The sequence below is a fragment of the Hyla sarda genome, chromosome 1 (assembly GCF_029499605.1).
Source record: "Hyla sarda isolate aHylSar1 chromosome 1, aHylSar1.hap1, whole genome shotgun sequence".
NCBI classification, from domain to species: Eukaryota; Metazoa; Chordata; class Amphibia; order Anura; family Hylidae; genus Hyla; species Hyla sarda.
The window spans coordinates 464,282,919-464,306,183 of NC_079189.1; the positions used below are offsets into that span (position 1 = coordinate 464,282,919).

The window sequence follows — 23,265 nt, forward strand, 5'->3', positions numbered from 1 at the left end:
CAATGCGCCTTGAGACTAAATCACCCGTACACCCCATAGTAGCAAACTGCACCCAACCCTTCAGTTGTTGAATCTGCTATGCCAAGAAATATAGCCAAGGATTTGGAGTAGACAAACCACCCGCCTCTTTACCACGCTGCAGCGTTTCAAGATGGATCCTAACCGACTATTCCAAATGAGCTCCCTAAACAGGGACTAAAGCCTAAAGAAAATATTTCATAGGAATCCAGACAGGGGTGTTATGTAAAATATACAAAAACTGGGGCATGAGAACCATTTTAACTAAGTTAGATCTACCGACAATAGAGAAGGGAAGCTTACGTCAAGTAACCACTTTCTGAGAACTACGGTCTAACAACGGAATAAGATTAAGAGCAACATATTCAGGGGGGAGGGCAGTAACATACACAAGGCCCGCAATGCACATTCGAATTCTTCAATAGTAACAGGCTCATCTAGAAGGTCCCTTTGAGTCTGCGACAGTGCCTAGAGTGGGATGCCGGAAATAAACCTGTCAATTGCAGCAAGATCACGTGTCAGTTTAGAGGAATATGTCTCCTCATAAAAGGAAACCAGGACATTCAGAATATCTGTATCATCCTGGACCACCGTCGCAGAGGCAAGGAATAGAGGCCGACCCTTGCCGAGCCCTAATAGTACGAGCCAGCAGGCGACCCGTACTCTCGCCACTTTCGAAGTAGCGCTGCTGTTGAAAGAAGCGCTTATTGTCTACCATTTGCAACAAATGTGAGTCTAGCATATTCTGCAAAGATTTACAGTTATCTCTAGTCAGGTCAGAGGGGTCACTGAGGAACTTTTGTTCCACCAGGAGCACTTATTGCTGTAATTCAATTTGAATCGCCCTATTCTTGGATTTACAGGCAGTAATATCCCTGATAAAAATGCTCCGCACATGTGCTTTTAAAGAGTCCCATACAGTACCCACCGAGGCAGTCCCCGCATTGATCTAGAGAAAGGTCTCTATGTCAGACTTAAGCGTAAGGCCCACTGAGGGAACATGAAGCCAAAAGGGATTCAAACACCACAAAGAACCCCGCAATCTCGGATGGAAATCAAGAGTAAGGCGTACAAATACAGCGGAATGGTTGGAAAGATTACGGGGGAGAAAACTCCACCGACCCAACTAGGGGGAACATAAAGTCATTACCTTACGCAAGATCAATGTGTGAGAATGTGCTTTGAGAGCTAGCAGAACATGAATATTGTAATTCAGTAGGATTCTGCCTTCTCCATAAATCCGCCCACCCTACCTCTGCCACAAACCTAGCTAGACCCGTAGACTCCAGAGTCCCAGAAGGTCCCCTGCCAGGAAACCTATCAAGTGTTGGGTGCAGTAAGTTATTGAAACTCTGACCACCAGGAGCGGTGCATCAGGCAGAGAGGAGAGGAAAGACACCACCCTGCAAAAGGCATCACTCGAGAAGGAAGGGGGAATATGCAATGCAACCAGCAGACACAAGGTACGGTTAAAAGTGCTATAGAGGCACACAAATCTGGGTCGATCAGACTAGAAATACAAGAAAACAGAACACTATGTATAAGCACACTTACACCCCGAGCGGCGTGGAAGGTGTGACCAAACCACGGTTTATTCAGCATATGCTTAGTATCATTCCTCATGTGCATTTCAGAGAGACACAGTACAGCAGGTTGATAGGGCTTAAGCACCTGAAAAACAGCAGGACGCTTAGTGGGATCATTGAGGCCCCTTACATTCCACACCACCACATTTAGATTGTTAGCCATAGTACAAATGAAGAAACAAAAATTACCGCAGGCGAGAGTGAGCATTGTGCACACCACGTGCCTTATCTACATGACCCCTGCCTCCTTTCCCAGCCTCCTGTGAAGGTGCGCTGGCTGGCAGTGCAAACTGTTGCTCGGTGCAGCGCTTACCTACAGAAAAGAAGCATAGATGAGAGGCATAGATTAGAGGGCAAAAGTGATCCCCGGCAGGGCTTCGGATGACGTTGCGCCAGCCAGTAAACGCCCCTTCCCTTAAGAACGAGCTAGCAAAAAGGTACTAAAATTTATTTTAAAATAATGTTTTAATAATTAAGAGAAGAATGCTTATTAGAATAAGTAAGGCAATTATAAGTTATTAGTAACTGAGGTAGAAATTAGTTAGTGACAGGTACTCTTTAAATTTTGTGGAGCATGCATGTTTATTTCCATAGAGAGAAAGGGATAAATTGCTGTCAGGAACTTCTACAGGACGCACAAGTGATAGTACAGAAGATGTTTTTGCCTTTAGTTGCTGTCTTCAATAATATTTAGCCAAAAACAGCCTGAGAGCCACATGTCAACAGTCAGTTACATACCTCCCTCTCAGTTGTTCCCTTAATGACATGGTTCACATATTTAGAAAGGACAGACTGCATGTGACTAAGCGGAAAAAAAAAAAAAAGCATAAACCCTTCAGAACATTTTTAACCGTCCCTGGATTATTTGGTATTTACAGCGCATGGGATTTGAGGTCTTTATCTTGTTTTGTTCAGATCAGTAATAATATGTTATCAGATTATGCACCCACCCATCATTTTAGAGAATAATGAAACACAATTACCCCAAAGCACAAGGCCTGGGGTACAGATATCCCTCTAAGGTAGGATTCCCTAAAACGTAACTTTTATTCGTATACATAAAACAGATAACAAAATAATGGTGCTCAAAGTGAGTTTTCTCATCATGTTAGCAGGTGGAACACCACTCTCTATAAATACCACTAGTGGGAGAACATGACATAGTCCCATACTGATCGGCATATGTAGCATGAGCTAAAAACATATGACGCCTTCTCTACATGTTTCGGTGAATCATCACCATCCTCAGGAGAATAACCCATGGAAGAGAAAACTGTAAAGCATATTGAAATAAAAAGTAAATTATATAATAAGCACCAATGTTGTACACAACTTTAGTATCTCCTACAAAGTTAATCAAAGGACCACCAAGTCTATGGCCACACATGGTACTGTACCTACCCAAAGTAAAGCATGAACACTGTGCAGAAACTCCTTAAAGACTTGATGCATTTCCCCTGGGGCACTTATAGCACAGGTTTTAGAAGACAGACATAATTGGTTTACTTTTTGCATACTAGGAGTCAAAATCATAATATTGCCAGTCTAGCACCGTCACCATCAGCAGGGACTAAAACTCCTGCAAAATGAGCAACCTAAAAAAATGTATGCAATAAAAGGAAATATTTTTTAAGTGACAAGTACAGTTAATAGTTCAGGCTGATACAGCCAAAAAACATAAGTGACAATGATATGCTTACCACTGTACCATCTCCGCTTACTGTGAGGCACATTAAAGGGGTATTCCAGGAAAAAAATGGCTCCAAAAAGTTAAACAGATTTGTAAATTACTTCTATAAAAAAATCTTACTCTTTCCAATAATTATCAGCTGCTGAAGTTGAGTTGTTCTTTTCTGTCTGGCAACAGTGCTCTCTGCTGACATCTCTGCTTGTTTCGGGAACTGCACAGAGTAGAAGAGGTTTGCTATGAGGATTTGCTTCTACTCTGGACAGTTCCAGAGACAGGGGTCATCAGAGAGCACTTAGAAAAGAACAACTCAACTTCAGTAGCTCATAAGTACTGAAAGAATTAAGATTTTTTAATAGAAGTAATTTAACAAATCTGTTTAACTTTCTGGAGCCCGTTGAGATATATATATATATATATATATATATATATATATCTAAGTTTTTCCCCGGATAACCTCTTTTTACAACTAGGGGGTCTTTGTTGTATCTCAAGCACAGTCTGTGTGCCAGGCTTAGAATTCTACACCGGCCATAAGCTGGAACAGATTGCTGACATAACTTACACCAATTTTACACCATAACTGGTGTAAGTTATGATAAATCTGCTTGGCTGTCAAGGCCACACCCCCTCCAACAAGCTCTGCCCACTTTTTCACAAAACAGAGGCTTTCATTAAAATGTGCAACTTTTTTGTTATATTGTCGCTCAGGCCGCAACTAACAATTATTTTCATAATCGATTAGTTGGCCTATTAATTGACTGATCGGAAAAAGAAAAAAAAAACAGAAGATAATTTGAGAGTTAGATTAGGGAGGCAGTTAATGAGGGAACTGTACCAAATGGCGTGGTTGGGTTAAATGGGAACTCCTGTACATAAGTATTTATTCCCTATCCACAGAATCCTGTGGATAAGGGATAAGTGTCTGATCGCAGGGTGTCCAACTACTGGGGCCTCCTCAAGATCTCCTGTCCAGCAGGATACCCTCCTCCCTGTGGGTACAGAAGCAGCAGCACATTCCTCGGTCGTCCATTCTACGTGCCCCCAACAGTCTACTTAGTGAAGAGGGGGACCAACAAACAATCTTCAACTTCCTGCTTCTCCTCTATTGGGAGTCCAGCCTGTTAAACGGAGCCTCACAACCGGGGATTTACAACAGTTACGGAAAGGAAGAAAGGAGCCGCAGGAAGCAGAAGATCATGTGTTTGGCACCCTCTTCATTAAAAAGGCTGCAGAGGACCACTGCTGCATATATACATAGAGGCTGATCAACTAATTGACCAACTGATTAATCGACTATAAAAATTGTTAAACACTAGTTTTATATTTGATTAGTTGCCAGTTAGTTGTTTCAGCACTAGTTGTGGCCTTGGGGTATTGAGTGTAGAATGATGGTGAAAAAAAAAAATATTTTGATAATGAAAATTTCATCTGCAATGAAAGTTCCCAAGAGCACAGTGGCCTCCATAATTCTTAAAAGAAGTTTGAAAAAACCAGGCCTCTTCTAAGAGCTGGCCATCCCACCAAACGTAGTGATCAGGGGAGAAGGATCTAGGTCGGTGGTCGGCAACCGCTGGCACGTGTGCCACTCGTGGCACGCAGGATGCTTTTGAGGAGCACGCGTGGCTCCGGGCGGAGAGGCGCTCACTCAGCTAATGGGTATCAAGGACACTTGTCCCGGATCCCCAGGCGAGCGAGCGCAGCCTTAAGCTGTGTGCGCACACTCACACACAGCTTAAGCCTCCTCCCAGTGTGAGCCGCAGGACCTGCAGCTCTACTGAGAGGAGATCTGTGAACTCTGCCCTCACACAGTGCAGGCACCGATGACGTCACTCATCGGCGCCTGCACTATAGCGGGAGAAGAACGCAGCCAGCCTGTGCTGCTGAGGAGATCTCTGTCTGCGTATAGGTGAGTAAAAGGGTTTGTTTTTTATATTTTTTATCATCCTGGCATCAGCTGGAGAGGGGAGGTGATTAAAGGGTGTGCAGGTGAGAGGGGGTGAGGATGTAGAGGAGGTGAGAGGGGGGGTGATGATGTGAAGGAGGTGAGAAGGGGTGATGGTGTGGGTGCAGGTGAGAGGGGGTGATGATGTGGAGGAGGTGAGAAAGGGGGTGATGTGGAGGAGGTGAGGGGGGTGATGATGTGGAGGAGGTGAGGGGGGGTGATGATGTGGAGGAGGTGAGGGGGGGGGGGTCTGTGTTATGGTGGGGTCTGATTCTGGGGTCTGTATTATGGTGGGGTCTTATTCTGGGGTCTGTATTATGGTGCGAACTGATTCTGGGGTCTGTATTATGGTGGAAACTGATTCTGGGGTCTGTATTATGGTGGGATCTAATTCTGTATTATGGTGGGATCTGATATGGTGGGCAGTGATACTGGGGTCTGTATTATGGTGGGCGGTGATTCTGGGGTTTATATTATGGTGGGTGGTGATTCTGGGGTCTGTATTATGGTGGGCGGTGATTCTGGGTTGTGTATTACGGTGGGTGGTTATTCTGTGGTCTGTATTATGGTGGGTGGGGATTCTGAGGTTTGTATTATGGTGGGGTCTGATTCTGGGGTCTGTATATGATGGGGTCTGATTCTGGGGTCTGTATTATGGTGGGTGGTGATTCTGAGGTTTGTATTATGGTGGGGTCTGATTCTGGAGTCTGTATATGGTGGGGTCCTATTCTGGGGTGTGTATTATAGTGGGTGGTGATTCTGGCGTGTGTATTATGGTGGGTGGTGATTCTGAGGTCTGTATTATGGTGGGTGGCGATTCTGGGGTCTTTATTATGGTGGGTGGTGATTCTGGGGTCTGCATTATGGTGGGTGGTGATTCTGGGGTCTGCATTATGGTGGATGGTGATTATGGGTTCTGTATTATTGTGGGGACTGTTTCTGGGGTCTGTATTATTGTGGAGTCTGATTCTGGGGTCTGTATTATAGTGGGGTGTGATTCTGGGGTGTGTATTATGGTGGAGTCTGCTTTTGGGGGGTGTATTATGGTGGAGTCTGATTCTGGGGTCTGTATTATGGTGGGTGGTGATTTTGGGGTCTGTTTTATGGTGGGGTCTGATTCTGGGGTCTGTATTATGGTGGTGTCTGTATTATGGTGAGTGGTGATTCTGGAATCTGTATTATGGTGGGTGGTGATTCTGGGGTCTGTATTATGGTGGGTGGTGATTCTGGGGTCTGTATTATGGTGGGTGGTGATTCTGGGGTCTGTATTATGGTGGGTGGTGATTCTGGGGTCTGTATTATGGTGGATGGTGATTCTGGGGTCTGTGTTATGGTGGGGTCTGATTCTGGGGTCTGTATTATGGTGCGGACTAATTCTGGGGTCTGTATTGTGGTGGGTGGTGATTCTGGGGTTTGTATTATGGTGGGGTCTGATTCTGGGGTCTGTATTATGGTGGGGTCTGTATTATGGTGGGTGGTGATTCTGGGGTCTGTATTATGGCAGGTGGTGATTCTGGGGTCTGTATTATGGCAGGTGGTGATTCTGGGGTCTGTACTGTGGTGTGGACTGATTCTGGGGTCTGTATTATACAGGTTATACAGAGTTAAAATTGTTGTTCTCATTGTAAGGTCTTTACAGCGAGAACAATATATAAGGACAATTCTGTAAAAAACCCACCCTGTGACAAGCCACACCCCCACATCAAGCTCCACCCCCACATTAAGCCACACCCATGTTGCCGGCACACCAAGCGTCTTAGAAAAAAAATTGGGCACAGCACTACCAAAAGGTTGCCTACCCCTGGTCTAGGTAATACAGGTGAACAAGAACCCAATGGTCAGTCTGGCTGAGCTTCAAATATCCTGTGTGAAATCACTGCCAAAGGTGCATCAACCAAAAACAGAGTAAAGGGTCTGAATACTTTAGTTTTTCCTTTTCAATAAATTAACAGAGATTTCTAACATTTTTTTACTTTTTCATTATAGGGCATTGAGTGCAAACATTTTTTATATTTTAACACAAGGCCACAACATAACATAATGAGAAAAAAAGGAAATGGTCTGAAGCCTTTCTGAATGCACTGTATGCAAAGAGCTTGTTTCTGCTGCTGTCTGGCACAAGTTATTTAAAACCACAGAAAAACTGTGTAGTTCTACACATTTGAGATAATGTAGGTCAATTGTCTTCAACCTGCGGACCTCCAGATGTTGCAAAACTACAACCCCCAGCATGCCGATGGCTGTCCGGGCATGCTGGGAGTTGTAGTTTTGCAACATCTGGAGGTCCGCAGGTTGGAGACCACTGATGTAGGTAGACATACACCGTAAATGTTACTTTGCAGGTACTTTTTAACACCTATACATAAACCACTGGACAACCTGCCACATGGTACAGAAGACAGAATGAATGGTCTGCCTTCCTAAGATAAAAGCTTCCAATTAATCCTTGCCATTAGACCTTCCTTTCCAGTGTCTGACTGTATTAATATCTGTATTTGCAAAGCAGCAGTCCAAAGGATATTAATGATGACTGCAGCAGAACACAGAGTTCTATGCCAGTAATTAGGATTTCTCTACCTTAATTCCAGCAGAAATGGAAAGATTCTATTGATCGGCAATGGGCGCTTGTCATGGGAACGCAGTTATATCCAGCTTTGCTTCAGATCTTTGAAATAAGGAGGGGGGCTGTGGGGATGTTGAAATATTAATTTCAACTTTAAAAGCCTGAAACTCATCACCAGACATACTGCTGTATACGGGATTGAATGTTACAGTGCCAAATATAGACCATTTTGCATGAAATTTGCAACGGTGACACATTTACCGCACAAGAATATTTAAAACAGTCTGTGGGCTAGCTTAGAAAAAATATTAACCTATACGCTACCAAGGGACATAAAAATGGCACAACAATTACAAGTACAACGGAAATGAAAAACATTTAGCTTTTATGTGCATTTAGCCCGTACAATGTGTGGACATATGTCTTACTGCTAATACTACCATAAGCAATACATTCCCATTATACTGCACTTATTGTTATACCTTATTGATCCTTAGTGTTTTCGATTTCATTGAATAATTTACATGACACATGAGAGACAATACTGGTAAAACCACTGAATGTAGAAACATTATTTGGGGGAGTGCAACAAGCATTTTTCAGGCAACGGACAAATGAGTCATGTTAACATACTAACCCGAACTGCATGGTCACGATCATGATGTAACGGATGTTACATTATTCTAAGATCTCTTACATAACACTTCTATCCCCTTACAAATGTTCAAATGTGGAAACACTTTTAAAGTACGTTCACAGGTACGCAGATTTAATGCGCAGGATTTGATGCACAGGACTGGATGCGCAGGATTTTCTGCTGCAGATTTCAATGTAAACTGAATGACTGAGCACAGCTTCGAATCGGAAGTTACAAATCCTGCGCATCAAATCTCTGCAGGATCCTGTACGTGTGAACGTACCCTTAGGTTGCGTTCACAAGTGCGTATTTTCTGCTGCAGATCTGCTTCAGCAGATTTAATTGCCCATGGGCAGCAAAACCTGCAGCAGATCTGCAGTAAAAAATACGCACGTGTGAACGCACCCTTAGATAAGTTTAGAAAGACGCACACTTTTCCCATCTCATGACTTACAGCTTAACACAGTATTACCCAACCAGCCAAAGGCTGCCCAGGCATGCTGGGAACTGTAGTATAGCAACAGCTGGAAGATAATTATTCATTTAAATCTTTTTATTAATTTTCATCTCAAGTAGCATAATACATACAATAGTCAAAAAACAAGACAAGCAGACAAGGATAAACAAAAAGAAAAGGAAAAACACAAAACCAATCTACACACCCTAACTAAATCACTTCCGCAACCGCTTCTCCAAATGCCAATCGCTTCCCCTTCCCCGGTCCTCTTAATTTCGTATTCATAAGGCATAGGATACAGCCCCCCCCCCCCCCTTTTATATTCATCAGTTATTGACTAGATGACTACTGAGTTATTATTGATTTTCTAGTTTCATCTTTTTGGCCCTTTCCAAATTTATGTTGAGTTTTTCCCACATCTTGGTTTTCTCCACCTTTGCTTTGCCGTTCCCCAATCTATCCAACCATAATCTTTCCATAATGCATACTTGTTTAAGGGATACTATTATTCTTGTTATATTAGGTAATTCTGGATCCTTTCAACATTTAGCTATAGCATTCTGTGTAGCTGCTAATATATGGAAACTTATCGTTAGATTCAGGGCTGTGGAGTCGGTAGATAAATGTTCCGACTCCGCAGTTTTTTGTACTTCCGACTCAGACACAGACTCCTCTGTATTAATATGCGAATGTATTTTATACATTCCTTGAAGTAAAGAAAGGCAACATACATGTCATTACCACAGGACTACTGGCTGGGAAGCCAACAGTCTACTGTATTGAACAGTTTAAAGGGGTACACTGTTACCTTGCTGTCGGAGTTGCGCCCCCTTCCCATAGACTCTCGTTGAGGGGGCGGGCGTGACGTCACGAGGGGTGGCCCTGAACACGGAAGCCCGCACACACACCGTTCGGAACAATAACTTCCGGACACTGGAAAGCGGAGCTCCGACAGCAAGGTAACAGAGTAACCCTTTAAGTAAAAGACAAACACAATGAAAACAAAGTTTTATTACATTTTTTTTATTAATTACATTTTAAGTTTTTCCAATGGTTTACAGCTTCAGTCTTGAACTATTGACCCTCCATTCCCTTCACTTATGCAAGTGTATCTAGTCCTGCAAAAAACATATTTCCTTAATCCCTTATCAGTGAGAGGCTAGGTTACCCATGGGTTCCCTGTAACAGCAGGACACAACACTATGGAAAGTATAAGTATTGCCGTTCCTAATTGTGCGTTGCGTGCCATATAGTAAAGCACATGAAAAGCATGCTTCTTCATGGCCACTTAATGTGTTTGTTTTGCGGTTACGTGAGGCACTGCATGCATTGATCTTTATTCTTACAGTAGAGAAGTCATTAATTATAACTTTTTGTGAATTGGGACATTTAAACTTGCTTTTTTTTATTTTTTTATTTATTCCAATCTAAATCTCCAGGTACCCAAAATTTCGTCCGACTCCTCGTCTCCGACTCCACAGCCCTGGTTAGATTCATACGTGACATAAATTCTAATCCCAATGATAACAATGCCACCTCTTGTCCCCACTTGAAATTTACCTCGCCTTCCAGTGATACTAGCAAAAGCCACTTAATTTTCTCCCACAGCCGATGGACCCTTAGGCACTCCCACCAGATATGTATAAATGAACCATTCGCTATCCCGCATCGCCAATACGCTGAGGGGTTTTCCGAATAAATCTTTGCCAATCTGGTGTGAGATACCACCGGAACATCAGTTTACGGGAGGACTCCAAATGCGACACACAGTGAGATACTTTAGATGGAATTAAAGGGGTACTCCGGCGCTAAGACATCTTAACCCCTCTCCAAAGGATAGGGATAAGATGCCTGACCGCTGGGGGTCCCACTGCTGGGGACCCCCGTGATCTTTCATGCAGCACCATCAGCCCTCGGAGCATGTTCGCTCCGGGTCTGATGACTGCCGATCACGGGGCCATGTGATGTCACGCTCTGCCCCCTCAATGCAAGCCTATGGGAGAGAGCATGCAAGATCTGTGGTAGGCAAAAGGCCTTGGATCACTTCTAAAGGTGTTCTATCGTATTTAATTATTTGATGTGAGAGAGTATATAACCAAATATCTATACTTGCCTTCAGAATCGGGCTCTTTATAGACTGGGTATCCTTGGATAATGCTGTTCCCCATAATAACCCTTTTGGTAATGCTGACCCATTTAAAAGTGTCACCCAGCGTGCAGAGGCATCGTTGTGCCATAGCCTCTGCGCCTGGGCGAGTAAAGCTGCTCGGTAGTATGTTAAGAGGTCTGGATAACCCAGCCCCCCTTCTCTAAAAGGCAAGTACAGTACTCTGCTAGATATTCTTGGTGGCACCCAACAATTATTAACAATATAGGGGGAGATTCATCAAAACCCTGTGCAGACGAAACACTAACAAGTTACCAATAGCAACCAATCAGATTGCTTCTTTTATTTTCAAACAGGTCTCTCAAAAATGGTTAACTTTTCCTCTACATCGGTTTTCACAAATCTCCCCAATAGTGTCCACTTTCATTATAAGCTTTGACTGTGAGAACAAAAAAAGGGGTTCCAGTAGTTTTGTCCACAATGGGGGGGGGGGGATTTATCAAAACCTGTCCAGAGGAAAAGTTGCTGAGATGCCCATAGAAACCAATCAGATCACTGAGGCCTTTTTAAAAATGAAAGAAGCTATTGGTATGGTTGCCATGGGCAACTCAGCAACTTTTCAGGTTTTTTCCTTCACAGATGCTGTGATCATCTCTAACATACGCATAATGATTCTTCTGGGAATTTCACTGTACATGTGGAACAATTATTGGAAGCCTGGCAGACAGCACATGTGACTCTGTTGCTGTACATAAGTCTTTTCTGAATCACTTATGCTCAACAATAGAAAGGTACTCATGTACCTGCCTCGTCTCATGGAAATAGGATTTTGTTGCATGATGTATTGTGGGATACAGGGACACAGAAGTATGGTTTAAACATGGCTTTTCCTATTTTTACTTCTTCAACAGCCACCACCCAAACCACTGTCTAGCCTTCTGAGTGAAAAATAGTTTAAAAGATTGTTTTATATAAAAATGCAGGAAAGTGAGCCATCCTGCATCCACTCTGTTTTGGCTTTCTTCCCCTAACTGGCTCTGGCCCCCACCCTTGGGGACAGAGTCATGTGACTTTTATGCTGTCTCTAAGATCATGTAAGCCACGCCCCCCTGAAGCAATTACACAGAAGAAAGATCTGATAACTCTGAGGAAGTGTACTTTGACTTTTTGGGAATGCTGGGAGTTGTAGTTTTGCAACAGATGGAGGCAACCATTTTGTGAATCATTGCTATAAAGTACAGAAGATGGAAGCAGGATGGGAATGGTTGCTTAGTAACACTGAGGGTTGAGGCCAAGGGACTGGGGAAGAAAACGGAAGTTATGAGGTAGAGAGCACAGAGCGGCAGCAAAGAATGCAGGGACCTGTAGTTTAACCCCTTAACAACCACGGACTAAATGTACACCCTGGTGCGGCGGTACTTAGCGCACCAGGCCGTACATTTACGACCTGTGTATGACAGCGAGCATCGGTAGCAGCTGGGGACCCGCCGGTAATGGCCAACATCCGCGATCGCGCTTTAAAAAGTAAAAAAAAAATTGGGAAAAATCCCCTCCCAATAACGAAAATTGTCCCTTTTTTAAATTGTTTTTTTTAATAAGCATATTTGGTATCGCCGCGTGCGTAAATGTCCGAACTATCAAAATATAATGTCATTGATCCCGTACGGTGAACAGCGTAAACATGAAAAAAAAAGTCAAAAATTGCAGTTTTTGTGTCACATTTAAAAATAAAAGGTGATCTAAAAGTTTTATATATGTAAATGTGGTATCAATAAAAAGTACAGATAACGGCGCAAAAAAGGAGCCCTCATACCACCCCATATATGGAAAAATGAAAAAGTTATTAAGTGGTCAAAATAGGGCGATTTTATATTACTGATTTTGTACAAAAAGTTGGAGATTTTTTTTAAGCGGTACAAAAATATAAAAGTATCTAGCCATGGGTATCATTTTAATGGTATTGACCCACAGACTAAAGAACACGTCATTTTTACCGTAAAGTGTACTATGGGAAACAAAACCCTCCAAAGTATGCAAAATTTTGGTTTTCATTTCAAGTTCCTCCCTAAAAAAATTATTCTTTGGGTTCGCCGTACATTTTTTGGTAAAATGAGAGGTTTCATTGCAAAGCACAATTGGTCACGAAAAAAAACAAGCCCTTACATGGGTCTGTAGATGGAAATATAAAAAAAAGCTATGGATTTTAGAAGACGAGGAGGAGAAAACGAAAAAATAAAATTGGCCTGGTCCTTAAGGTCAAAATGGGCTTGGTCCTTAAAGGGGTACTCCGCCCCTGGCATCTTATGGATAGGGGATGTTAGATTGCCGCAGTCCCGCTGCTGGGGACCCCGGGGATCACCGCTGCGGCACCGCACTGTCATTACTGCACAGAGCGTGTTAGCTCTGTGCGTAATGACAGGCGATACAGGGGCTGGAGCAGAGTGATGTCATGGCTCCGCCCCTCATGACATCATGGCCCGTCCCCTTAATGCAAGTCTATGGCAGGGGGCGTGACGACCGCCACGCCCACTCCCATAGACTTGTATTGACGGGGGCGGACCGTGACGTAACGATGCTCCGGCCCCTGTATTGCCCGTCATTACGTGCAGAGCGATCTCGCTCTGCGCAGTAATGATAGCGGGGTGCTGCAGCAACGATCCCCGGGGTCCCCAGCAGCGGGACCCCGGGGATCTGACATCCCCTATCCTTTGGATAAGATGTCTAGGGGCGGAGTACCCCTTTAAGGGATTAAAGACAGCATGTGTGGAAGGGAACAAGTAGGAGGGCAGAAAGGAGTATTAGAGCAACATACAGGAGATTTAATAGGTCACAGTAGAATAATAGATGCAAGGTTAATGTCCTAAGCTGATCTGTTTTTTTTTTCTTATTCCGTTCATTGGATAACCCCTTTTAGCGCTAGACTTCTGATCTTTCAAAAAAAAATAAAGAAGCTTATCTTTCTGTACATGACCAGGCAAACCCAACATGTCAAATTCTCATTCTCCGGCACTTTACAGGACTTAAAAGGACATGAGAAATATTTGTGGTTCTTTGTTCTTTCCGACTCCTGAATAATTAACACAAATGATCAGATCTGCTAATGCAAAGAGCAGGCAGGCTCCAAAAACAATATGATTGAAATCAATGACAACCAAGAATGCTCCTTATTAGCCACATTAGACTGTAAACACCGACAAGACAACTACCCTTACAATGCCAAGCTTGGGTCATTTGAAAATAAAATATCCAACCTCGTATTTACGGTAGGTTCAAGGTACATATAGACATTGATATAAATCATAATGAACAGAAACTAAAATTAACCCTTTAAGAACATGGTCCATTTTGGCCTTGTGGACATTTCATTTTATGCTTTTTCATTTTTTCTCCTCGTCTTCTAAAAGGCATAAAGGCATAACTATATTTCCACCTACAGATCTATATGAGGGCTTGTTTTTGCGCAACCTAATGCACTTTTTAATGACTGTTGTTTTACCATAAAATGTTGGTTGGTTTTTACACAGTGCACTTTATGGTAAAAATGACATTCTCCTTATTCTGAAAGTCAATGCGATTAAGGGTGCGTTCCCACCGGCTTTCTCAAGAGGCATTGCCACCATTGCCTCTTGAGAAAGCTATGGATGTGGCGAAACATGTAGAGGCGGCAATAGTGTATATTTTAAGCGATACCAGTATGATCTAAATCTCAATAGCCACTGCAGGGCTGCATGACAAATAAGTGGAGACTGTTCTATCATAAGTTGCACTTATATTGGATCATCTGGTTATCAGTTTTAACCACATATTCTTTTGTAGGGACCTTATATTTTAAACAATCACAAGTAATAGTTACGTTTTAGGGGTAGCATCATAGGGTTTCATACCCCGGGCTAAGGCCCAGGGGTTTAGTAATTTTTGGTTCTATTAGCCACGGGTCCCGGCCGTTGTTAGAGGCCGAGCCCGACCCGCTATGATGCGGGGCCACGCCGTGGCCCCTGCGTTATAGTAAGGGAGAGGACTCTGGACGTACCAGTACATCCTTGGTCCTTAAGGGGTTAAAGAACATAGCCTGGGATATACTTGATCTCTCTTACATGCGGCTGTAAGAGCCTATGACTGCTGGGTGTTTAATCAATGCAACCGACACTTGGAGTAGCCTTATTGCTTAGAGTCTGCTCCTAATCAGCCATTTACCAACCAGACTCTCTCAACCAGGGGCTGTCATCAGATTCACAGGAAAATAATACAGCTCATACGTGGTGCTGAAATATACCATATGTAATGTGTAAAATGTCTAGTATAAGCAGCATACAATGCAAAACCCACAAGTGTACTGTATAGCATTTGTGTTGTAGATTACCAATTTTACATAATACATTTTGGCTATTAGTAAGGGAAAGATACAAGCGCAAAAACATGTTTAGAGAAAGTGGCAGCTTTTCCTGTGATGAAAATGGAGCCATTTATGCACCAACATTGGAATATATGCCCAGTAAAGCTTGGCAGAGGGCAACAATTAAAAATTCAGCTTTAGTTTTCTAGCAGTGATGTTCATGGGCTCAAATAAAAGTCTTCATAGGGCCACATAGAGATATGTGATCTGTGAGACCTTTAACCATAACAAAAAGACATCTATTAAAAGGAGAACTCCAGCCAAAAGAAATTACCTTTACATAGCTGCATGTTATTCTTATAGAGCACATACCCTAGTTCGCTCAGCTTTTCCTCAGTAGTCCAGTAGTCCTTAGCACACATGATGACTGTCCTCTACACTCTGCTGGGTGTAGACCACAGGTTACTTTCCAGTCTCACACTCCCTTCTCTCTCAGAGAGCCAGTGTTTTATTCAGTGTGTAGTGTGTGAGGCACACACACCAGCCCTCATCTATATTCACTGCTTCTCTAACCATGAGACCTGCTCAGATCTCTGAAGGCAGATCCTCCGGCAGCTCACACAGGAAACAAGCACAGTGTCTGATCGTTTGTGCAGTTTTCTGCGGCTCTCTACCTGCACAAACCAGGAAGTGCTTGGACATTCAAAGGCGGTTTATAAGGGCCATGGGGGTCAGTTTTGAAACATATCAGCTGGGATGTCTTGTGAAGTCATGGTGAGTGAAAAAAAAAATTATACATACACACACATATATATATATATATATATATATATATATATACACATATACACACACTTTTGGCTAGATGTCTTCTTTAAATCTGAAGTTGCAATAAAAAAAACTTGTATTCCTATTTGAGACATTAATGGCATATTGGCTAAAAGGTGAGGGTTAACCTCTTAAGGACCAAGGACGTATGAGTACGTCCTTGGTCCCGCTCCCGTGATATAACGCGGGGTCCTACGGTGACCCCGCATCATATCACAGCGGGCCCGGCGTCATAGTGAAGCCGGGACCCGCCGCTAATAGCGCGCGGCACTGATCGCGGTGCCGCGCGCTATTAACCCTTTAGCCGCACGCTCAAAGCTGAGCCACGCGGCTAAAAGTGAAAGTAAAAAGTGGCGATTAGCTCAGTGGGCTGTTCGGGATAGCCGCGGCGAAATAGCGGCATCCCGAACAGCTTACGGGACAGCCGGAGGGTCCCTACCTGCTTCCTCGCTGTCCGATCGCCGAATAACTGCTCAGTGCCTGAGATCCAGGCATGAGCAGTCAAGCGGCAGAATCATCGAAAAGGATTGGGAGGGGAGTCATTTTAATTTTTTTTAAGCCAGACCATTTTTAAAAATCTTGATCCTGCCAGTATTCTCTGACATTTATGGTATCCTGGAGTGTGTTGTGCAAAACACAGACACAAATTGGAGGATACCAGTCATGAATGCACTAGGCCTTACACTAATAATCTTGCCTGGATTCCCCTGTAAATTGTTTAAAATGGAATTTACACACAGTATCTCATAACAGTGCCAGCAACAGAAATCCGACCGCAATAGTGTCAGCCAGATACTGTACAGTAAGACCAAAAATCTCTTCTCTGCATCAGAATTATTTGGCTGTCTCGGCATCAAGGGCTGCAGTGTCTAATACATCTAGAAAGCTGCACCAGATTTATCATCCTGTTGGCGCCAGTCTGATAGATTTGGCACAGTTTCCTCATATTTTAGTAAGAGAAATGTTTTTTTTTTTTTTTTTACTAGGCTGGACAGCGGTAACATGTAACAACTGACACAAAAGCCAGTCATTCACCACTAAAGGGAGGCGGGGGGGGGGGGGGGGGGGTTGTTTCTCCTCATATAAATATATATGAATTTAAAACTAGTGATTCTGCTGCATTTTTGAACTTCATGAACTTGATTTACCTATATTGGGGGGGGCACACACAGCATTTTGAGGCAGTTTTTCCACTCCGTTTTTCTCAACCAAAGCCTAAAATGGATCCAGCAGGAAGAAGTAGAAGTTCTTTTGTACAGTCAAAAAATACCCCTTATTCTACTAGGTCCAATATATTAGAATATCTGTGTGCAGTTTCACTTTATTCCCATTCCTTTTGGCCTTTTAGTTCACATTGTCAAGTTGAGGCTACCTTTTCCATGGTGTAGCAATATGTCATTTTTTTCTATGAGAGACAAGATGTAAGTTGCAACATTTTGGGGTACATGGCATTTGTTCAGCTGCAACAACAAATGACAAATATACTACAATCATGACACTGTAAAGTGGACAGTCAATTCATTATTTTAAAATGGAAGTTTTATACACAGCTTTTTGTGTCTCAGTTTTTTTAGCCAAAGCCAGAAGTGAATGGAGCAGAAAACAGATGTTTAAATGGGTATTCCGGGATCTAACATTTTATCCCCTATCCAGATGTCTGATCGCGGAGGGCCCGCCGCTGGGACTACCTGAAGCACGTGCATTGTATGCGGGGCTGTGTCTCCGGTTTCCGGGACGTGATGTAATGCCACGCCCCCTTCCATTCATGTCTATGGGAGGGGGTGTAACGGCCGTAACACCCCCTCCCATAGACACAAATTGAGGGGTCATGATGTGACGTCACGAGGTGGGCGTGGCGTTATGTCACGTCTCCAGTCCCGGAAACCGGAAGTTTCCGATACTGGAATCACAGCCCCGCATACAATGCGGGTGCTGCAGGGAGATTGCGGGGGGTCCCAGTGGCGGGCCCCCCGCGATCAGACATCTGATCCCCTATCCTTTGGATAGGGGATAAAATGTTAGATCCTGGAATACCCCTTTAAGATCTTTCTTTATTTTTTTTATTCCTTTTGAATCCACTTCTAGCCAGGGCCGGCATTCGGGCATGGCAAACTGGGCAATTGCCCAGGGCCCCTGTCCTCCAGAGGATCCCCTGTGGTAGCTAGTCTCTTTGTAGCTGGGAAAAGTAGTGTAGCCCTGCAGCATCCAGGATTGAGCCTCGCTGCAGAGTTCATTTACATAGTACTGGCAGCGGGAGGTTCCTTTAACACCCCCCCCCCTCCTTCCCCTCCTCCTGCGGCTCCTGTCGCACGGTTGAGCTGCCTGTCGGCTGACGATGAGGAAGATAGTCTGTAGGCACCAGGAGGCATGAGTATGTAGCAGCTACTGAAGTATTTAATGCATCCAGCCAGCCTTCAATAAAATTAAGTATATATAATGTGTAGATGTACATGTGTGATGTAAACAGTTAATCTGTTACATGTATTTGTGTATAGTGTGCTGTATGTGTGTGTAATGCATGTATGTATATACACATGTATGATATATGTGTGAGTCAGTACGTAATGGCCCTTATTTACGAAGAGTGGAGTGTAGGTTTCTTTGTGGGTTTTAATTCCCTACAATTTATTTTCCACAGTATTTACTAAGGTTTCCCTACATTTTCCACTTTCCCTACACTTTGCTTTTTTTTTTTACACATGCTCTGATCTGTCTGGTTTTTCTCAGCTGAAATCCACCACATTTTATGTGGAAACCTTAGTAAATATGTTGTTTTTTTGTGAAAATGTCGGGAACACGCCCCATTTCGGATACCACGCCCCATTTCCCCGCGACCACGCCCGTTTTTCAGGTTCTCTTAGCAAAATGGAGAGTTAGTCAGGGTTTTTTCAATTCTGGCACAAAATCTGTCGCAGACAGAATTTCTGGCACAATTCGACAGAATCTGGCGCACAACGCGACAAAACATGTCTGGTTTGCAATAGTAAATGAGGGTCAATGTGTTGTATGTATGCATGTGTATATGCATAGTTTTTTTCATTTATGTGATATACAGTGGTACATCTGTCACTAGGCCTACATAAGGCCCAACCCTAGTGCAGCAAATATTACAGCAGTGGCAAAATCTAATGGTGCTAACATTTGAGATATATATATCTCGTTATCAGTCTTTCCCAACCAGTGTGCCTCCAGCTGTATAGGCTATTCGGGCATGCTGGAATTTGTAGTTTTGCAATAGCTGGGGGAATCCTGAGTAGGAAATACTGATTTATGCATGTGTGTGAATATATCAATGTTTTGCAACCAGGGTGCCTCCAGCTGGTGGAATACTACAAATCCCAGCATGATGCTGAGAGTTGTAGTTTTGCAACAGCTGGATTCACTATGGTTGGGAAATATAAGGATGAAACACAGTTACTGCTATAGCAACCACATCGGCATTTGCAGGATGCTGAACAGTAACCAAGGGAGTCTCCTCACTAGGTCAAATCACTTATAAGGGTACGTTCACACGTACAGGATCCTGCACAGATTTGATGCGCAGGACTTGTAACTACAGATTAGAAGCTGTGCTCAGTCATTTAGTTTACATTGAAATCTGCAGCAGAAAATCCTGTGCATCAAATCCGCGCAGGATCCTGTACTTGTGAATATACCCTAATTGTCATGGCCACTTTTCACTCTGGCACCTAAGGGGTTATACTCCCAGGATAGGAGTTATCTCAGATTTCAGCAGTTGTAGTAGGAATCTGGCTGTGGCCGATTGCGCAGACACAGTAACTGTCTATCACAGTAAAGAGATAAGAAAACATGTCGACATTTTACAATTTTTTCTGTACTTAACAGCTATGGATACCTTTGAATACATTTTTCACATAAGGTGTAGGATGCCCTGACTTACACACAATGAAATCCAACAGAGAAGCAGCCTGATGGCTCAGTCTCCAGCCTCTCTTCACTGTAAGGTCTTCTAAACTAATTCATGACCAGATCAAAGTTAACTTTTACAATGCAATAATAAAGAAAATGCATTCAAGGTGTCCAAGTTGTCTATAGCCTTGTCTAAGCTAATGAGCTGACAATCTACAGTGTATGTATGTAGCCTAAGCATTGCTCCATCACCACAAAAACAAAACTAGGATAAATTATTTTCATAAGTTAAAACATTCATATATTCTGTTCCCTGAATCAGTAATCTCAAACTACTTTATTATTTCTACACCATACACTACATCTATTTAACATACAAATAACCGATATAAAGGTCGAGAAGAAGGACTGAGCAAAAAATAGATACACTCCAATAACAGATACAAAAATGAATCATTCCACAAACAACCAATGTCAAAAAAAGTGTTCTAGATGACAGACTGAATCAGCTTTCATTATACCATTTTAAGGATACACTGTATGGCAGCCAGAGTCATCTGGAAATTTTACACTTATGCTCCTTCACACCAAAATCTAAACTATGGTAAAAGACCAGAATAGGTTTACTCAATGCAACTAAGAAGTAAAATGTATATTTTATTGGCTTTAAAAACAAAATAAATAAATAAGAAAATAAAAAATCACCTTGTACAGTAATAGCCATGACTGAAGGCTGATCAGTAGCGAATGACTGTCTCCTCTACGGTCTTTTCTAGAAAGAAACTCTTCTTTAGAATGAAAAAATAAATCTACTTTTAAGCACAAATATAATGAAATGTGTTCCGGATGTGAACACTTCATTCTCAACTAATTGTTTGTGTTAATACAGATTGGTCCTTTCAATCTAAACATAGGATATTCAGGGATTCAGCTGTTTATCTAGGATAGATCATGTAACAAGCAGCTACAGCTCTTGGATTAACACTTTGCTAATTAATAACTACAACATATTTGTCCATAGAGTTATTTTAGAAAACATATAGCATCTTATTTCATTTTGAAATCTGCAGTACATACCATACTTCCAGGAAAACGTCGCAAGCAAGCAGAGCTAGGGCTCTCTTACATTGGAAAGGTGTATATGCCTGCCACTGTGTGACCGTGTACACCTCCGTCATCTAACAACCTGGGCACCTGTGTCAACAGCAGCCTGCTTACTCTGGTCCAGCACAACAATATGATGTGCACAGAGCCACGACTTTATAGATAATTTACAGCCAGGATACAAAGGTACATGTAAATTATTCAGCAGGCAATTACAGCAAACATCAACAAAACCCTTTAAAAGCCAATCGAAAGTATAATTAGAGGTTTTAGCTTTAAAATCTACTCCATACTTTTCTGCTGTGAGCATGTGATGATCACTACTGCTCTTTCAGAATAGGAAATTTAACAGAGCAATAAAACAGGACATGTAAATAGGAATATACAAAATAATACACCATGTACACAGAACCACAGGCTGTAACTTTAATAGAAACAAAAGACAGCAGAGAACCAAATATAGGTGTTACAGGTGGTAACAAGATCACAAATTTCTAGGTCAGTATTTCTACAAGTATTCCTTAGCATGACTGTTGCTAGCAAACGATCACAGGTGCACACTTGTAATTTTGGTGCTGTTTCTGTAGTACAAAAATGTGGTGGTGGTGTTACTCATGGCTATGGCACTTCTGAAAAGTGCAAAGATCTGACATTTCTTCTAACACAAAGTGATATGATATAACAAAACCAGTTACAGTGGTGTGGACATTACTGGATTTCTCTGTGAATAGAGGTCACATGACCCCTATGTCATCCGCAGTTCACCGTACGGCATCATTAACATTTTATTTTAATAGTTCGGATATTAATGCACGCGTAGATACCAAATATGTATATAACATTTATTTATTTATTTTCTTTACACTTTTTGGGGGTGAAATAGAATTTTTATTGTGGGAGGGGGTTTTTCAAATTTTTTCACTTAAATTTTTACACTTTAATAGTCCCCATAGGGGACTATTTATAGCAATCATTAGATTGGTAATACTGTTTAGTGATATGTATAGGACATTGCACTGATCAGTATTATTGGTCATCCTCTGCTCTGGTCTGCTCGATTTCAGACCAGAGCATAAGACCTGGGGAAAGCAGCGGAGGCAGGTGAGGGGACCTCCATCTGCCATTACAGATGATCGGATCGCCGCAGCAGCGCTGCGGGCGATCCGATCATACATTTAAGTGACTGCAATGCTGCAGATGCCGTGATCTGTATCGATCACAGCATCTGAGGGGACATCCGCGATCGCGCAGATGACCGCCATTACCGGCAGGTCCCTGGCTGCTATCAGCAGCCGGGACCTGCCGCGCATGACCGGAGCATCGCTCCGATGCTAGCGGTTATGCTTAGGACGGAAATGTACGTCCTGGTGCGTTAAGTACCAGCTCACCAGGACGTACATTTACGTCCTGCGTCGTTAAGGGGTTAGAGGGGTACTCTGGTGGGAAACTTTATTTTTTTTTAAATCAACTGGTGCCAGAAAGTTAAACATATGTAAATTACTTCTGTTTAAAAATCTTAATCCTTCTAGTATTTACCACTGGAGTTCCCCTTTAAATGGGCACGCTTATTAAAACTAATTTTTGCTATTGCACTCCTTATGGTAAATAAAAAATATTTATAATGCACTTTGTTTAACCTCTTAAGGACCAAGCAATGACCAGAGCATCTCTTGCGTATCTGACCACTGTCACTTTAAGCATTAATAACTCTGGGATGCTTTTACTTAGAATTTGATTCAGAGACAGTTTTTTCATGACATATTCTACTTTAACATAGTGGTAAATTTTCGTCAATACTTGCATCATTTCTTGGTGACAAATTCCAAAATGTCATGAAAAATATTAAAAATTTAGCATTTTTCTAACTGTGAAGCTCTCTGCTTGTAAGGATAATAGACATACCAAATACATTATATATTAATTCACCTACACAATGGGGAAGATTTATCAAAACCTGTGCAGAGGGAAAGTTGCCCGGTTGCCCATAGCAACCAATCAGCTCGCTTCTTTCATTTTAAACAAGGCCTTTGCAAAATGAAAGAAGTGATCTGATTGGTTGCTATAGGCAACTGGGCAACTTTTCCTTTGCACAGGTTTTGATAAATGTCCCCCAATATGTCTACTTTAAGT

General features: G+C 42.5%; 1 protein-coding gene across 7 annotated transcripts in view; it reads right to left on the reverse strand.

The window, feature by feature from the left end:
* The window catches only part of PITPNM2 (phosphatidylinositol transfer protein membrane associated 2), a 431,574-nt gene that overhangs the window by 337,392 nt on the left and 70,917 nt on the right, over positions 1–23,265 (reverse strand). The window contains exon 3 of one of the 7 annotated variants that reach the window (XM_056535586.1): positions 21,661–21,716. The exons of the other annotated variants lie outside the window; for them this stretch is intronic. The gene's annotated coding sequence lies outside the window, so the exon portion shown is untranslated. The remainder of the gene's footprint in view (positions 1–21,660; positions 21,717–23,265) is intronic. 7 annotated transcript variants of the gene reach the window in all.